Consider the following 16,538-nt stretch of genomic DNA (forward strand, 5'->3'; position numbering starts at 1 on the left):
AAAGCAAAATGCCAGAATTCACAGCAGGTGTTTTCTACTGTAGTACACATAGGTGACCCTGTGGTATTTCTTCGACTTTATTGGCTAGGCACTAGACTTTCAAGGATACAAAGACTCATTCATGTTATCTTGGATTAAATAAACAAAATTTTAACCAGACTTATTTGACCTAGAACTATAAGTAAGCTATAGTCAAAAACTGACAAATCTATCATGAAGGCTTGTATTTCTTCTTCTCTCACTTCTGAATCTCTACATTTTCTCTTCTTTTTCCACATTTTCTTTCTTATTTTTTCTTTTCTATAAATGTGCTCTTTAAATGACCAAGATATATCATTATAACTATACCTCAAAACTTAAGAGTCTCAACTCCTAATACCTGCTGTCCATTATCATATCTCATAACTCAATATTTTGAGTTGTTCTATGACATATTTTATGTTGAAAACCATCCTTTATTGCTTTTAGGAAAATACTGATTTTTTTGGCTCTTTTCTTTTTCTAGAGTCAATCACCATGATATAATTTATCAAGTATGTATCTTGTTTTATTATAGAAGTGTGAATTGGTCTAAGGTGAGGAGGATCAGATTATGATGCAAAACTAACTGGATAACTGAGGAATCCCTGAGGTAGGAAGCCACCCATGAATAGTGCAATTGGCAAGGGATTGCTGGTGGTCCAGGCAAATAAGAAACAAACAAACAAAAAAACAAATGTTCTATAAAAACTGATAGCTGAAGATCAGTTTACACTGGCATGTTTCAATAAAGAGACACAGAACAATACTAGATGCTACTGGTGTAACTGGCTGATTAACTTGACAGTAACCCATTGGGATCATCCACTTGTCTTTGTACCAGCCACAGTGGAAAAATAAATGAGAAATTTTATTCATTTATTTGGTAATTATTTGTTGAGAATTTAATCTATAGCAGCCTTATCTTTTCCCATGACAGCATGTTTCCCACTTGAGGTTGTCATGAAATAACAACAGAGCCTCTATGCGAGTGCTGGGGATATTAATTACTTTAGTCTAACATTGTGATTGCAGGAAACTTAAGAGAAAAGAAGTTTTCCTTCAACCAAATAGCTTGACTTCTCCTCCCCATTCCTTCTTCCCTTTTCCCCTCATACCATTTTTATCACTATTGACACCATTATCCCAGATAGATCCTGCAGGATCTCCTTAAGATACATCCACACAGCTGGGTGCAGTGGCACATTTCTGTAGTCCCAGGTACTTGGGATACTGAGGCTGGGGAATTTTAAGTTTGCAGCCTAAGCAAAAAAAAAAAAAGATTGAGGAAGCAGCATAGTGATAAAGTGCCCTGGGTTCAATCCCCAGTAATGCCAAAAAAAAATAATAATAATAATAAAAGAAAGAAAGAAAGAAAAAAAATCACACACACACACACTTGAAAAGAAAAAAAGTAGAACCCAAGAAGCAAAACCAAATCAAACCCCTTGCTCCCTAGGATTTGGCCTTCATTGCTTTCTTCCTAGGATTTCCTCTGGTTAAACTAGGGAGATCTGGAATTTCAAAATCTAGATCTAAGCAAGCTTAAAAGTCTACACTTCATAATCCCAGTCAAAAGCTAGACCTGCATTGGAATTTGCCCGATAGCATTTGAAGAAAGTTAAATGCATACTCACGGGAGAAAAGAAAAAAAGTGAAAAATATTTTAAAAGGGAGTTTAGTACATTAACTGAATTAGACTGGTCCAAGCCAGCCAGAAGTTTTCATAGAAGAAAGAAACATTATTTTTCCAATAAGTGCATGAGGTAGGCTTTCAGGAGTTAGCCCTTGTGTGGACCCTGGAAGAATAAATAGGAGTTAGATAAGGAGAGAGAAGCGGGCAGATAAGATGAGGCAGGTAAAACACCACGGGAAAGGTACAGAGTGGCCACAGACCAGGATCATTTATAGGATACAGAAAAGAGCTTAATTAAAGTAAGTGAAGGAGGTGAATCGAGGATGAAGTAAGGGCAAAGGTAATAGAAGCCCAGGATATTTTTCAGTCTGAAAGAAAAACCCTAATAAAATCCCTCATCAGGAAGATTAATACTGGAAAAAAAAAAACATGGGAGGGATATTACTGGGCAGCAATTGCAGGTGTAGACACCAGTCAGGAAACCACTAAAAACCACGAGTATAAAAAAGGAGTAATGAATGCTACCCAAGCAGTTAAAATGGAATGCAGACAATGAATGAGGGATGTTTTATGAAGGCTGAAACCATTGAATTGAAAACAAAGTCAATGTTGTGGGTAAGAAAAGAGGTAAAAAATGTTGCAGAGATGAGAGTTTAAATTTGAGATCCTAGGAAGCATGTTGTGCCATAACTTAGAAAAGGAAAACCCTGAGAAAAGAGAATTTGCAGGTAAAATTATATATTCAGTCTTGAATGTAATGAGGTGGAAAAGAGTGTGGAATATCCCATATCATAGTTCTTACAGAATATAAGAAAGGTAGAAATGTAGTTAAGGAGAGAGCTTAGAGTTTCAGTTTTCTCATAGAGGTGATTTTTAAACTTATAAGAAGAATGTGTTATATATACTTTTGTGTAGTTGGTACAGGAGAACTAAAAGAGGTTCAACAGATCTTTAGGAAACACATACATTAAAGTACAGGAAGATAAAGTACAGTAAAAAATGAACCAGAAACAAGAAAATAAAGTGTCAGAAAGAAAAAGAAAGAAAAAAAAATTAACTTGGTTGGTACTGAAGAACACAGATTGGGGATGCTAGAGTTTAGAGAAAAAAGTATATATCTTAAGTACATATTTTATATAACTTATGAGTATAAGAGTATTATAATCCTTAAAAAAGCAATGCATGACCAGAATAGTGGGAATGAAAGTCAGATTATGAAATATGAAGGATCTGTGGTTAATAATCAATGTAATACATGATTTGATCAGCCCTTTATCTGAAAAGAGACCAACAATATGGAGATGAGGAAGCTATGGAGTAACATATGATAAAGACTGTATCTATGAGAGATTAACAGAGACATAAATGAACTCTATTTAATTAGTGGGACCCTGAGTTATAACAACAAATAACAACATTTGTATAACAACGAGTCTATTAAGTATCTCTGAGATAAAATAAGTTTGCTGAAATTTTTTTTTTTTTTTGGCTTGTAAAAGGTGTTGGTGTTTCTCTTTTACTAACATGTTTACTTCTTATTTTGGCAGCTTGTTCTAATCAAATTCCAACATTAGTAGTACATCGGTGAAAGAGGGAGAGTGATAAGTGATGGAGATAGTGATATCACCACATACACCAGATCACCTACCAAGTTTGAGGTGCTTGAGGAAATTTATGCATATTTTTCTCATCTACTACTTAAAGAGAAAGAAAGGTGTGATGCCTTTTTTTTCCTAGAAAAATTTTATTTGGTGGGACCATCTCCTTTTGAGCTCATTAGCCTTCAACAAGCATGACATTATGGTGATACTATTCAGCACTTTCCATCCTCAAAGTACTTGGCAAATATTAGCTAATTAGTTCTTCAAACACTCATGAGGGTTCTCTAAGTATGTATTATTGTTCTTATTACCTTGTCATAAATGGAGACCAGCCACCTACATAACTACCCCAAGAAAATACAAGATATTAGTTAAAAAGCCAAGAGTCTATCTCGGAAATGTCTAAATTTCAGTGCTGTCATTTTGCCCCAGGATCATCTGTCTCATTTTCTATAGGAAACATTTGCTATGATGAAACTAGTCATACAAATTTTAAAGTATGCTTGAATTTTAACAACATAACCTTAATTTTTTCGTGGGCATTTATGATCTCCTTCCAATCCTCCACATCCACTTGTGTATAATAAGCAAGGTGAGAATTATCCACATATTACTTAATGACTTTAGTTTCTAATTCTTGACTGATGGATTGAGCATTTCTGAGGCTCATATAGAAGAATCTGCTTGTCATTCTGTGGAGATCCCCTTCTCTCTCCTTACTGAGTAAGGCTTGTCTCTATCACAGTTTTACACCAGTTTTGATTCAGTAAAGGACTGAAAGAAGGAGAAGTGTATAGTAGAAGACCCTGTAGCTCCCAATTTTTAATAAACCTTACTCACTTTTGACTCTAGGATAATACATAAGCTTTCTTAGAATTTGATGTATAATTTTTAAAGTGACTTCTTTCATAATTCTTGATCAAAATTAGCTTTCTTCATATTTTTTTTTCCAAATTTGCTTTAAAATTTCCATCTTTATGTTCATTTCTCAAGCTTATTTCTCAGTTTTACTTTTGTCCTCAGTTCTATGTCAGCCTCAATTGAAATGAAATAAAATTGCTCCTATAATTCTTATGTCAGCTTCTTCTAGATTTTCTTTGTCAGTGGTACTATCTCTTCCTAGCTTGTCTAGGCCTAAACTTTGGACTTATCACTTCTTATATCGGTCCTCAAGCTCACAGAAAAGAAGAAGTACATCAAATCTTCTCATTACACCCCTATGGTGTGTGTCTCTTCTTTCCTTTTTTATTTCCATAGATGCTTCTCAATGAAAGCTCATCTTATTAGGTTTCTGGTTGGCAGTTAAAATGCTTTACCAAAGTTAGGTGATAACACACAATTCAATAAAATAGCCCCCCCCCCTTTTTTTGAGGGTAGTGGGGCATAGATGAGCAGGCCTATAATTCCAGCTACTTGGGAGGCTAAGGCAGAAGGATCACAAGTTTGAGTCCAGCCTCAGCAATTTAGTGAGATTCTGTCTCAAAAAATAAAAAGGACTAGAGATGTAGCTCAGTTACCACTGGGTTCAATGCCATTGGGTTCAATCCTCAGTACCATTTTTTTTTTTTCCCAAGAGAGGAACGTGTCAACAGAATGTTAGTTTCCTAAACTTTCCCTACCATACCCACTGTTGGAAGAATTAATAGTTGCATCTGATGTTCTCCCAACTCCTGCCCCATTGACTTGGCCCTTATGCTTTGTTCTGTGTTCTCCAGACCTAGGTGATTAGGAGTGTAGGAAAAGGAAGGACAAGGGATGTCTGGAGCAGAAAAGGGCCTCTACATTCAGTGTACTTGGAAGGGCCACATGAATTGAATGGCTTTGCTCCACAACTAGCCTTGATAGTATGAATATGTTAGTCCACATCAAAGCAAGTACTGGGATGTCAGATGGAAAGAGCCAAGGTTCAAGGTGGCTCTAACTTCATGCTGCAGTTAAAGGCTTGCTGGTTCCCATTTTCCTCTGTTTTTGCCCTCTGTGGGTGTGGGGAAAAGACCCTCACAGCTGGGCAATGAAGGGGTATGATAGATACTAAAGGTGAAGCTCTGTGGCTGCCATGAGAATATGCCTTGCAGACCTCCAACTACAGAGAGCATGATTGACCAAAAGCTTGGTCCTCATGCTCTGAAATCTATCCCAGCATTTGCACTGAGGTCACTCTTGCTAGATGGCAGGAATACTTAGGAAGGCCCGTTCCTAAGAAACGCAGAACTCCTCTGACTGATGACTGACCACCACCTCATGAATCCCTGACAGCCTTGCCAAACCTTTCTTTTTTGTGTCCCTGGGCTTTTTTTGTATGTGGATCTTGGTATTTGTTCTAGTTTTTTGGTGTTTTGGTTTTTTGTCATTGTGTCGGATAAAAAAATTGCTAATTTTGGATGTCTATTTCTGTGGCTGAGACTTTTACATATTGTTTTTTTTTAAAATAGCCCTTTGTTATTTGAGGAGATACAGGTGGAGGGAAGCCAGTTGGTAGGATATGACTGACTTAATGTGAAAGCTAATAAGGTTTTAATGGTTTATATGAACTGCTGCCTGAAACTTCCTCACCTTCCCACATCTCTCCCATGCTGGAGGGCTTACCCTATTAACATTCAGGATCCCAGCTCAGTCATGGGGAATTTTAAACAATCAGATATAAAATAAAAATAAACACACAAAAAAAAAATTTAAAAACACCCTCCCCCCCAAAAAACTCTAAAAACTAAAAACCACTCTTATTACTACCAACAAAAGCCATGCAACCTGATAATACAGAAAGTACTATTCTAGAAAATTACCTAGAGGTATTTTGGAAGGATCCTAAGCCTGAAAAGGGGAGTTCTCCAGAATTAGGGAGGAAAGACAAGGAGGCTCCAGGGTTTATAGGTGTAAATTGGTAGATATATTCTAGTATCATTTCAACCCTATTCATTATTTTTGATGTTTGACTTTCTGATTGCCCTATTTTGTATTATTTTATTGTAGATTTTTGTAATTTGTTGGTTCAAACTAGATTCCAGATAATTGTTTTCTATCTTCCTGCCTTTATAAAAAAAAGAAATCTTTTTCCACTGTGAGACCTTGGTAAAGCAGCCTGCCTAAGGTAACTGAATCTTAGTTGATGGAAGATCCCATTGGGACTAAGGATTAGTGCTTGTAACATCAATTCACATCTCTGCAGACATGGAGAAAGTGTTTGAGTTAGGCCAGCTGTGTGCTCACACCCAAACATTATTTCCCTGTTGTAAAAAATTTTCTGTACTTTTACCTTTTCTTAGCTCTTATTCATTGACATTTTGTGGAGAAACAACATAAAGCCAAAAGTAGTAGTTATTTGGACAATTTGATTAGGTTGGTTGCTTTCTTATTAATCAGGTCGTTATGTGTGTATTCATAAGCCTTCAATGTGCTGCCTGCTCTTTTATATAGCTTTGTTCTACTTTGTTAGTCCTGTGTCAGCACTGAAGTATATGTTCTTCAAGGAATGACAAGCTAGTGCAGAATTTAGCATAACATTCACACTAAATGGACCTGCACAACATTCTAGGTTAGCAATAAATTCTCATGAAATGAATGAGCGATATTGTAGAGAAATATATTAAGTAAGCCTCAAGCTTTGCTTAGTTCTTTCCCTGGGAATGATAATGAAGAAAATATGTAGAACAACTACAGCATTCAGAGAATATATTGGTAAAAAATACACACATATATATGTGTAATATGTGAGATATATATATATATATATATATATATATATATATATATATAACGATAAATACTAAAAAAAATTTAGAAAATACCTTGATTGCACACAATGAAATGCATACCAGTGGAGTTAATGACTGTAACTGACAAGAAAGTTCAGTGGCTTTGTTTTAAAGGAAAGAATTATGACAAGATGAAAATAAAACACATGATTGAGGCAATTTAAATATAAGCCTGTTTCTTCTTCACCTTTCATTGCATTATTTTGTTTCTTACAATATTCTATATTTATCCATATTAATCAGTCCAACATTTTCCCAGGAATCCTATTGTCTCGCTATTGTATGTAGATAAGTGTGCTCATACACAGGTTGTGAAGTATGCTTATTCTTTGAATATAACCTGGAAGCAACGAGGGCTGCTGTTATTGTGGGTTATTATTCCTGCACAGAAGATGACAGGAGAGGCAGAAGCTATTTGGAGCTCAGTCTGAATTGCAGTTTTAAGCACATCTGATGTAGCGCATGTCTGGAGGTGGCATTTCTAACCTTTTTATCAACTGGGTTCCATGGATCAGAATAAATGATAACAATAGCTCACTGCCTTCTGGTGGACAGATTTGCTACTTGAAAAAACGATCAGGGCCCTATTAAGAGAAGCCACACCGCCCTAATGGGGAGCAGATCACAGACCAGGTCTCTCTTCGCCTGTCTCTCTCTGTATGAGGGGACATGACCTTGCCTGTCTTTTTCCCTGGGATCAGTTGAATGATAGACTTCTTTTCTTTCCCTGAATTGTTACAGCAAGAGGAGAGGAAGGATTGCAGACTTTTTTCCCCTTTTCCTTCAGAAAAGAGACATAGCCCATTTTAACATCCCCATTATCTATGTGCCTGTCCACAAAAGCTCTATATGAAAAAACCCTATGGTTTCACAATGATGACAAGCCCTCTCCAATACCACTCTCCCAGTCCATGGTGCGCCTGGGGCTCCATTTTCATACTTGGAAGTGTAATACATTTACTCACTGCCCCCCAAATCTTCCTTACACTGACCCACCCCTCAGATTTTCCCTTTCATGTATCACCTCCCCTCCTTCTTTTTATGTCCACACATTTTAGTTCTCCTTCAAGACAGTTCCAATTCTACATTCTCTCTGAAGCCATCCTTACCCATTCCGACTCACAGTACTATCGCCTTCTTTTGAACTACTATACCGTTCTCAAGGCCCAGTGTAGACACTGAAACTTATTATACCATGTTCATTTATTTATAGTATAAAAATGCAAGACCTGATCTTGTTATTTGCTACTTGTTTTTTATACCCTTTATCCTCTCACCCTCTTTCATCTTTTCCATAATTACCCTATTTTATGTGTTTCATCTATAACCTTAAGAATGTATGTATCCATTAAATTTTTAGAATGTTATTTGTGGGTATATGAGTTTTTTCAAATTATATAAATGGTATGGCACAATATGTCTTAGCTTCTTCTTCTTTTATTTACATATGGCAGCAGAATGCATTACAATTCTTATTACACATATATAGAACAATTTTTCATATCTTTAGTTGTATAAAAAGTATATTCACACCACTTCGTGTCTTCATACATGTACTTTGGATAATAATGATCATCACGTTCCACCATCATTTCTAACCCCATGCCTCCTCCCTTCCTCTCCCACCCCTCTGCTCTACCTAGAGTTTCTCTATTTCTCCCATGTTCCCTCTCCCTACACTACTATGAATCAGCCTCTTTAGATCAGAGAAAACATTCAGCATTTGTTTTTTTTTGGGGGGATTGGCTAACTTCACTTAGCGTTATCCTCTCTAACTCCATCCATTTACCTGCAAATGCCATGATTATATTCTCTTTTATTGCTGAGTAATATTCCACTGTGTATATATGCCACATTTTTTTTTATCCATTCATCTATTGAAGGGCACCTAGGTTGTTTCCACTGTTTAGCTATTGTGAATTGTGCTGCTATAAACATTGATGTGACTGTGTCCCCATAATATACTGTTTTCAATTCCTTTGGGTAGAGACTGAGGAGACGGTCTTAGTTTCTTTTTAACATAGTACTCCATATTAAATCATTAGATAAAAATAGGTCACTAGCTAGCTAGAAAGATAATAGCAGAAATAGTAGGTAGATAGATCTGGGAACACCTACTGACTCATTTTCAAAGCTCCAGTAAAAGTAACCTGGGAGAAGAAATCAATCAAATACAATTTTCTTTTTTACTGTACATTCCTTATTTCAAACTTCAAAGAAAAACAAATAGTAAAAGGATCATGTTTTGCCAAGAAATGTTTATGTTTCTAGGATAGTTAGTTCCATGACTCATCAAGGAGTGAATAAATTCTGCTTTTTTTACCCAATTTTCCTTAAGCATAGGAATTACTGGAAAAATCTCAGGGAGAGTATGTCTTACCTAGGTTTGGGGACAAATAATGTGTGTATAGATGTGAATGTCCACTTCTGAATTTTCCTTCATCTTGAGCTGAAAGAAATGTTAAAATTCTGAGACTCTCAGAAGTGAGAATGCTTCAGAAACATACAAATCTCACCTAGGGTGACTGCAGGATCTGTTATGACTTCTGTGCACCAGAAGTTATGTTATGCCTTTGTGAAACTTTTCCTCCATCAAAAAACAAACACCTAACCCATTTTGTTGGCATAGGGTAAGCATAATTACCCACAGTGTATTTATTATTATATATTAATTATTGTTGCAAACATTTTCTGACTTTAAAATAAATTAAAATTAAAGAATTTTATGGTACCTAAAATTGTCATGGACTCTAAGCATTGTCCCTAGTCTGTCCAAAGTGGAAGAGAGGCCTGAGGTCAATTATCTATCACTCTACCAACATCAACAATTTGCAGTAGCAATGTACAATTTTTACAACATTTATGGGTTATTTGGTACATATACTATATTTGTACTTATATAATATATTTGGTATTTATAATACTTCTTACTTACAGTAAGTAAGAAGTATTAACAGCACTATTTTTAGAAACATTGCCACCAAGTTTCCTCCTGTTATGGTCCTACAATAGATATCAGTAAGTGGCCTAGTGTTGCATGAACACGTGTCTTCTTAAAAGCCCAGTGCTTTTTTTAATTCATTTTTCTGTATTACAAGATCAGTGTTAGATTCAGAGTTGCTTCTGTTTTATGCTTGGCTTTCTCCTCTTACCACCATTTAAACAAACAGATATTTTTAATAAGAAACACAGGTTCCATGTCCTTCCCTGTATGTGCTCTATCAGACATGTATGTAAATATATTTATTACATAAATATATAATAGCGAGTAAAAAAAAGACAAACAACAAAAAGCATTCTTTGTGAGCCAAGTTTTTTTATTCTTAACATCTGACATTACCACTTTTTCCACTCTCTCTCCTTAAAAATAAAAAAAAAAACCATAGTACTATTACTAATGATAATGATCATAATGATAATAGAAGCCAAAACTTTATTTATGGGCATTTATTTTTGAAAAATCATGTGCATCTAAAACCTAAAATAGTTTTGGGATTGAACTATCAACAGATTGAGTCTTTGGGGACAAAATGTATTTTTGTAAAATATTTCAACTCTGCAAGTTTATTCCTGAGGGAAGCATGGGTGACACCAGGTTCAACATTGGTAGAGCATGCATACGAGTAAAGCTCTCCCTGCTGCCTGTGAGATGATCCCTTGTCATTGTGGAGGAAACCACATGTAGTGGAGTCTCTGGCCTCTGCAAGGCACAGCAACATTCATCTGTCAGCCTCTTTCATTTGAAAATAATGAGCAGCCAAGAGTTTGAAAAACTAAATCTATTAAGAATATTTATGCAGGAAAACTATCACTAAACACCTCCATTCACTCATGTAATGAGATTGGCATCACGATAAAATTCTTGTCTTGTAAGATAATGATCTTATGGCTTTTTCTGGCTCTTAAACCAAAGATAATTGGGTTAATCTCTGCGGGAAGTCCATCTGTTTCCAGTAAACCATTTTAATTGTGGATGACTTTATTTCAGAAACGTAGAAAAAGGTCTTGTCACTTGCTTCCTGATCCTGGAAAATACAAGAATGGATGTCAAAATTCAATGCATAAATGTGTGGGAAATATGACTGCCACAGTGGAATTGCCTGTCTGCAAAAAGTATGATACCGATAATATTTTATATTTGTTGAATGATTTTCATTAAGAATTTAAATATTAAATTTTAGGCATTAATAATGTGCAATGTTCCTGAGACAAGGACAGAGAAAAGTATTAACAGTGCACAGTAATATGAGATTGTGCATAGGCAAAGATATAAAACTAAGAATATAAGGTCGAGTTTGCAAATCTTCCACATATATTGCCAAGTGTGTAGCATTTGGGCATATATAACAATACTTTGTGGTATGTTCTAATTGTTTCCCATGCAGGAGTCTAATTTGTTCAACTTCATTTTGTAGGTTCACTGAAGATATTGTGTATATATATATATATATATATATATATATATATATATATGGTATATTATATATACAAGGTATAAATCTTCTCTTTTATAAGCCACAACTATTAGGCATATATTAGATGAGTAAGACCACCAAAAATATCTTTTTTGAACAACAGTTCACTTGTGTTAGATATGAAATGACTCCTTTTAAAATTGCAATGGATTTTTCATGTTAAATTAGAGAAAATTGACATAAACATTTGCAAATTTCATGTTTTCTCTGTACATGCTAGAACACTGTTGAAAAAAAATATATATATATTCATATATATACTTACTCCCTTTCAGACCCTCTATCTTAATTGATGAATTCAAATCCCGGCATCTCGTCACTTACTTTTAGGGACTTCGCAACATTGATATTATGACCAAAAGAATTTGTTTGTTGCATGTCGCCCATTATGTCATTATGTGTGTGTTAGACATTGCTACAGTCCATTATCACTTTAGAGTCATGACTATGGAGAACACAATGCTTGTGGATGAACTTCTGTTTTGCAGATAAACTTCTGAGAATGCCTGTCCTTCTCTTAGTCTTAGCCTACACAGAGGGAAGTCAGATCAGGAGGTCCACCACCAGATCCTGGTCTACATCATCAACCCATTCTGTTTTGTAAGAAGGAGACTCTTTTTCAGTAAAAAAAAGTCTTCCTCATTTTTTGTGATCAGAATAAATCCTGATCCTGATGTTGTGTGTTTCTCATTTTACAGTTTAGAAAGTAAAACCTACGAAAAGTTAAACTGCGTCTGTCATAAAAGTAAGAACCAAGGCTTCCACGGAAAAATTATAACAAGGAACACAAGACACAATCCTTGGCTTTACTCATTCAAAATGTATTTATTGAGCATCCACCATAACACAGCCACTATATTGGAAGCAGATCCAGAGACATCTCTTCCATTCTTTGCTATTTAAGGGAAGAAGGCCAGGACTTGGAATTGCACTGATCAAAGTACAATTGTAGCTCTGACCAGGGCTGCAAAGGAAAATTACTTGGTGCTGAATGAGTGGACCAGAGAGGGGTTTAACCTGAAGTGGATACCTTGGTAGGTTTTTTGATGTAGTAATGATGGAGTTGGGGTGTATGGTAGCTACCAAAAAGCACATGAGGTGCAGGACAATGATCTTTGTGATTTTCCAGGAAAAGAGAGCATCAGTTGGGAAGCTTCTGTGATGGAAGAGACGAAAGCATATTTGAAAGACTAGCAGCAATCAGGGAGAGTAGGGTGAAACAGTCAAAATTCATAAAGACCAGATTATCCAGGATTTGAAACCATGATAAGCAATGCATAGGTAAACCTTTGAGTATTTTTCTTCAATCAGTATTTATTCATTTATTTCTTTATATATTTGTAAAATGTACATAATATAAAATTTACCACTGTAACCATTTTTATGTGTATGATGCAGTGACATTCACTATGCTCACAATGTAGTACAACTATCACCACTATCCATTTGTAGAACTTTATTTCAAACAGAAAATCTGCAACCATTAAATTACCTCTGTCCAATTCATCCTTTATTCAGACCTGATAAAGTCCCATCTTGGTCTATTTCACCTGCTATAACAAAACATTATAAACTAGGCAACTTATACACAGTAGAATTTGATTTCTCACAGTTCTCTACGATCAAGGCAGACTCAATGTCTGATGAGGGCTTGCTTTGTGGCTCATAAACTGTTCCTTCTTGCTCTGTCCTTAGATGGTGGAAGTAATTCAGGCCTTTTTCTTTCTTAAGTGGACAAGACCCGCTTGTGATCAGTCCATTCCCAAGACATAATCATCTCCTAAAGTCCCTGTTGCTTTATAACTATCGCCAAGGGAGTTATAATGTCAACGTGTGCATCTGGGGGTCATGCAGTGTTAATACCGTAGCTCCTGCATTCTACTTTTTGTCTCTATGAATTTGATTGTTCTAGGTACCTCAGGTAAGTGGAATCATGAAATTTCTGTCCATGCATCTGTGTTTTATTTCAGTTAACATAATGTTTTTAAGGTTCATTAATGTTATCCAATAAGTGTGTTCATTAGTGAGGAATGGAGCCAGATTTATGTTTCTAAATTTCCCTCCAGAGTTAGGATGCTGCATGTAGGAGATGGATATTAAAACCTTCTCAGAGGCTGCTCTGATGTTCACAATGAGAGTGAATGTGGTGTGGTTGAGGATGGAACAGTGGAGGTAGAGGGAAGGCAGTGGATTCAATATATATTTAAGAAGAAACTATTTCCATCAATGGGCTCACCATCACTCTGTGGGATATGAGACAAATATGAAGCATAATAATGCTACTTTATTACATTAGCTATAAGGCTGTGTACAACTGGCAAAATCAACAGACAACAGTTTAAAAGGATTGTGACCAATGGATGAATAAGCAAAGCTTAGATGAAAGATGAATGTCAGAGATGAAGTATGTGACAATGAGAGAATAGGATGAGGTGGTGTGATCAAATGTTAAACCTTAAGATTTAGATAAGTATTACAGCTACAGAAGTCCTGGTAAGGAAATGACCAATGGAAGCTACAGTAATGAGAGGAACTTCATGAAGAAGGCAGAAGTCAGCTGACTTTCAAGAGGTTGAGTTCCAAGAGTTTACTTGGAGGAAAAAAAAAGAAAAGCTTATCTTGAGAAAGTCTAACTCACAGTGCTAAGAAAATGGCAAATTAGTTCATGGCCAAAGTAAAATTTCAAAAATGGATAACAACTTCTGCAAGGGAAAAGAGACAATGTTGCCACACAGATTTAGACAGTAATAAACAATGCAAGAACATAAAATCAATTTAACAGCAGATAATCCTTCTTTTAACTTATCCCCAGCATATCCTAAAGTGGCTAAGCCAAACATTCTTTTGTTCCAAAATGACTCTATGGAGATGAGAGGAAATATTTTAATTTGGAACAGCATCCCCCTGCTCCACATAAAGGCAAGTTCACATTTTCTAACTAAGTTTAATGTATTTGAAGGTCTAGAACAAATAAACTAATTTTTTTCTTTAAGTGCTAGAAAACTAAGATCTGACTGTCACAGAGCTGAATCCACTTCTCACTGCAGGAAAATTGCATTAGTGTATGGAGCAACTAATATCAGTAGGTGAAGGAGATAAGTAATGAGGCAGAAAAAGAACAAGAAGAAGACTGGATTTACAAAGCAATCCATGGTGAGGCAAGATATTGATTTGAAATTACAGTTGATTACACTGGTAGGGGGCAAAGGAGGCAGTGTTTTCTGTGATGTTGTGAACAAGTGACATTTCAAAGCACTTTTCATGTGTTTGAACTCAGACCTCTTATTGGGCTCCATGTCAGCACAGAGAGAGGAGACAGAGGCAGTTGCATGAGGTCAGCTCTGTTTGTTTAGGAAAAAAAAAAAAAAATCCCAGTTAGACTCTCCAGTTAGGGCTTGGACAACTATGGGTGAAAGTATGTTACCACAAGGCCTTACCATTTTCCTGTGGCTTTAACGACAAGTTTCCATGTAACTTCATTTAGCCTCTTCATCAATGAGTCTACAAATAAATCAGTTAGAAATTATTTGCAGAACACACACACATACATACACAGAGAGAGACACACAAATAGATAAATAGATGATAGATAGATAGACTTCCATATATTTGGTGCAAACAAAGCATTAGGTTCAGCAGATTAGTAAGGATACGTCCTGAGAACTGAGTACAGAACATATTATTATGAGTTAAATGAATCATAAGAAAACAAGTGTTACAGGATTTGAAAAATCACTATGGACTTACAATGTGAGAAGCATTTTAAATCAAGGAGAACATGAACAGGGTCTTAAGGGGTGAGTAACATTTCAATAGGCACCAGGAAAGAATGTGTCGTCAGGCGGGCCAAACTTGTAAGCAAGGAAATATGAAGCACCATGTTTCTGAGAGATAGTAGGGGTAGGGGAGGGGGATGAAATCATACAACTCTTTCAGGGAATCTGTGGGTAGAAGAGCAGAAAAGAATCTCCTTAAAAAGAAATTTGACTCTCAGGCTACAAAAATTGTGACATTTTGATATAGATATGTGAGGCTCCAGTTATTTTCAGAGAACTAGAGGTCTGAAAAAAGATGGTGTATTAATAAGCTTGATTAATATACGAAAAACAAAGGGTCAAGTATAGCTGCTTTGATAGTGTTTCAGTGTGAACGCATAACAAGCTAATTTTTTGCAGCCCAAGCAGAGTTAGAAAAAAAGAGCAAAGAGCCAGAACTACAAGAACATGGTCATCCCTCCTCTCCTGATGGATACAGACTCTGACTTTAAACGAGATGTGCTCAGAAACCCGTCACAGACTTGATCAGGAGTTCAACATTCCAAAGTAAAAAACTTGGGAAGATGTCGGTTAGAAGTGGAAGAACATAGTACCCAACAAGATGTTTGAGTGTTATACAATAGGAAGCTGCCTCTGGAGATGAACAAGGATAAGGTCCTGAAGACAGAGCCAACTGAATACAGGGAGGTCAAGGGTATGGTGAGCAGGCCTGGGCTCATTCAGTGATAACAGAAGAGGGATTAACTGTGGTTAGAAAAAGGACTACAATCATGCTAAATCCCCAAGGCTTAATTTGTGTGAGTATAAGATGGTTGCTAAAGGTTGCCTTCTCCTGGTGTCCCCTAATACTTCAGCAGACCCCTCTCTATATGCTGTCTTTCATTAGTCGAGCACATACCTAATTAAGGGTGTTGACTCCACAGAGAGGGATACTGGTGGGCTTCAGTTAATGAAATTCTTTCCTGAGAGAGCTCTGGCTGCCAGAGGGCCAAGCATTCAGAAGGACTAAAATTATTCTCAGGCCTAGCTGCACTTTAGGACCATTTCAGGGGTTTTTCTAAATGACAATGGGAGGTCTTCCCCAAAATAATTAAATCAGTCTTTGGGGGTTGGGTAGCATTATTACTATTACTGTTTTTAATTGCACAGGTGATTCAAAGGGGATTATGAAGAGGCTATATTTCATATTTATTTAAACGTGAACTACACATGTCAGACTTGCCTTGGCACCTGTCAAAAAGGAAGATTCCTCAGGGTCTCTGGAAGTGGGCTCAGTAATC

The sequence above is a fragment of the Marmota flaviventris genome, chromosome 16 (genome assembly GCF_047511675.1).
Source record: "Marmota flaviventris isolate mMarFla1 chromosome 16, mMarFla1.hap1, whole genome shotgun sequence".
Lineage (NCBI taxonomy): Eukaryota > Metazoa > Chordata > Mammalia > Rodentia > Sciuridae > Marmota > Marmota flaviventris.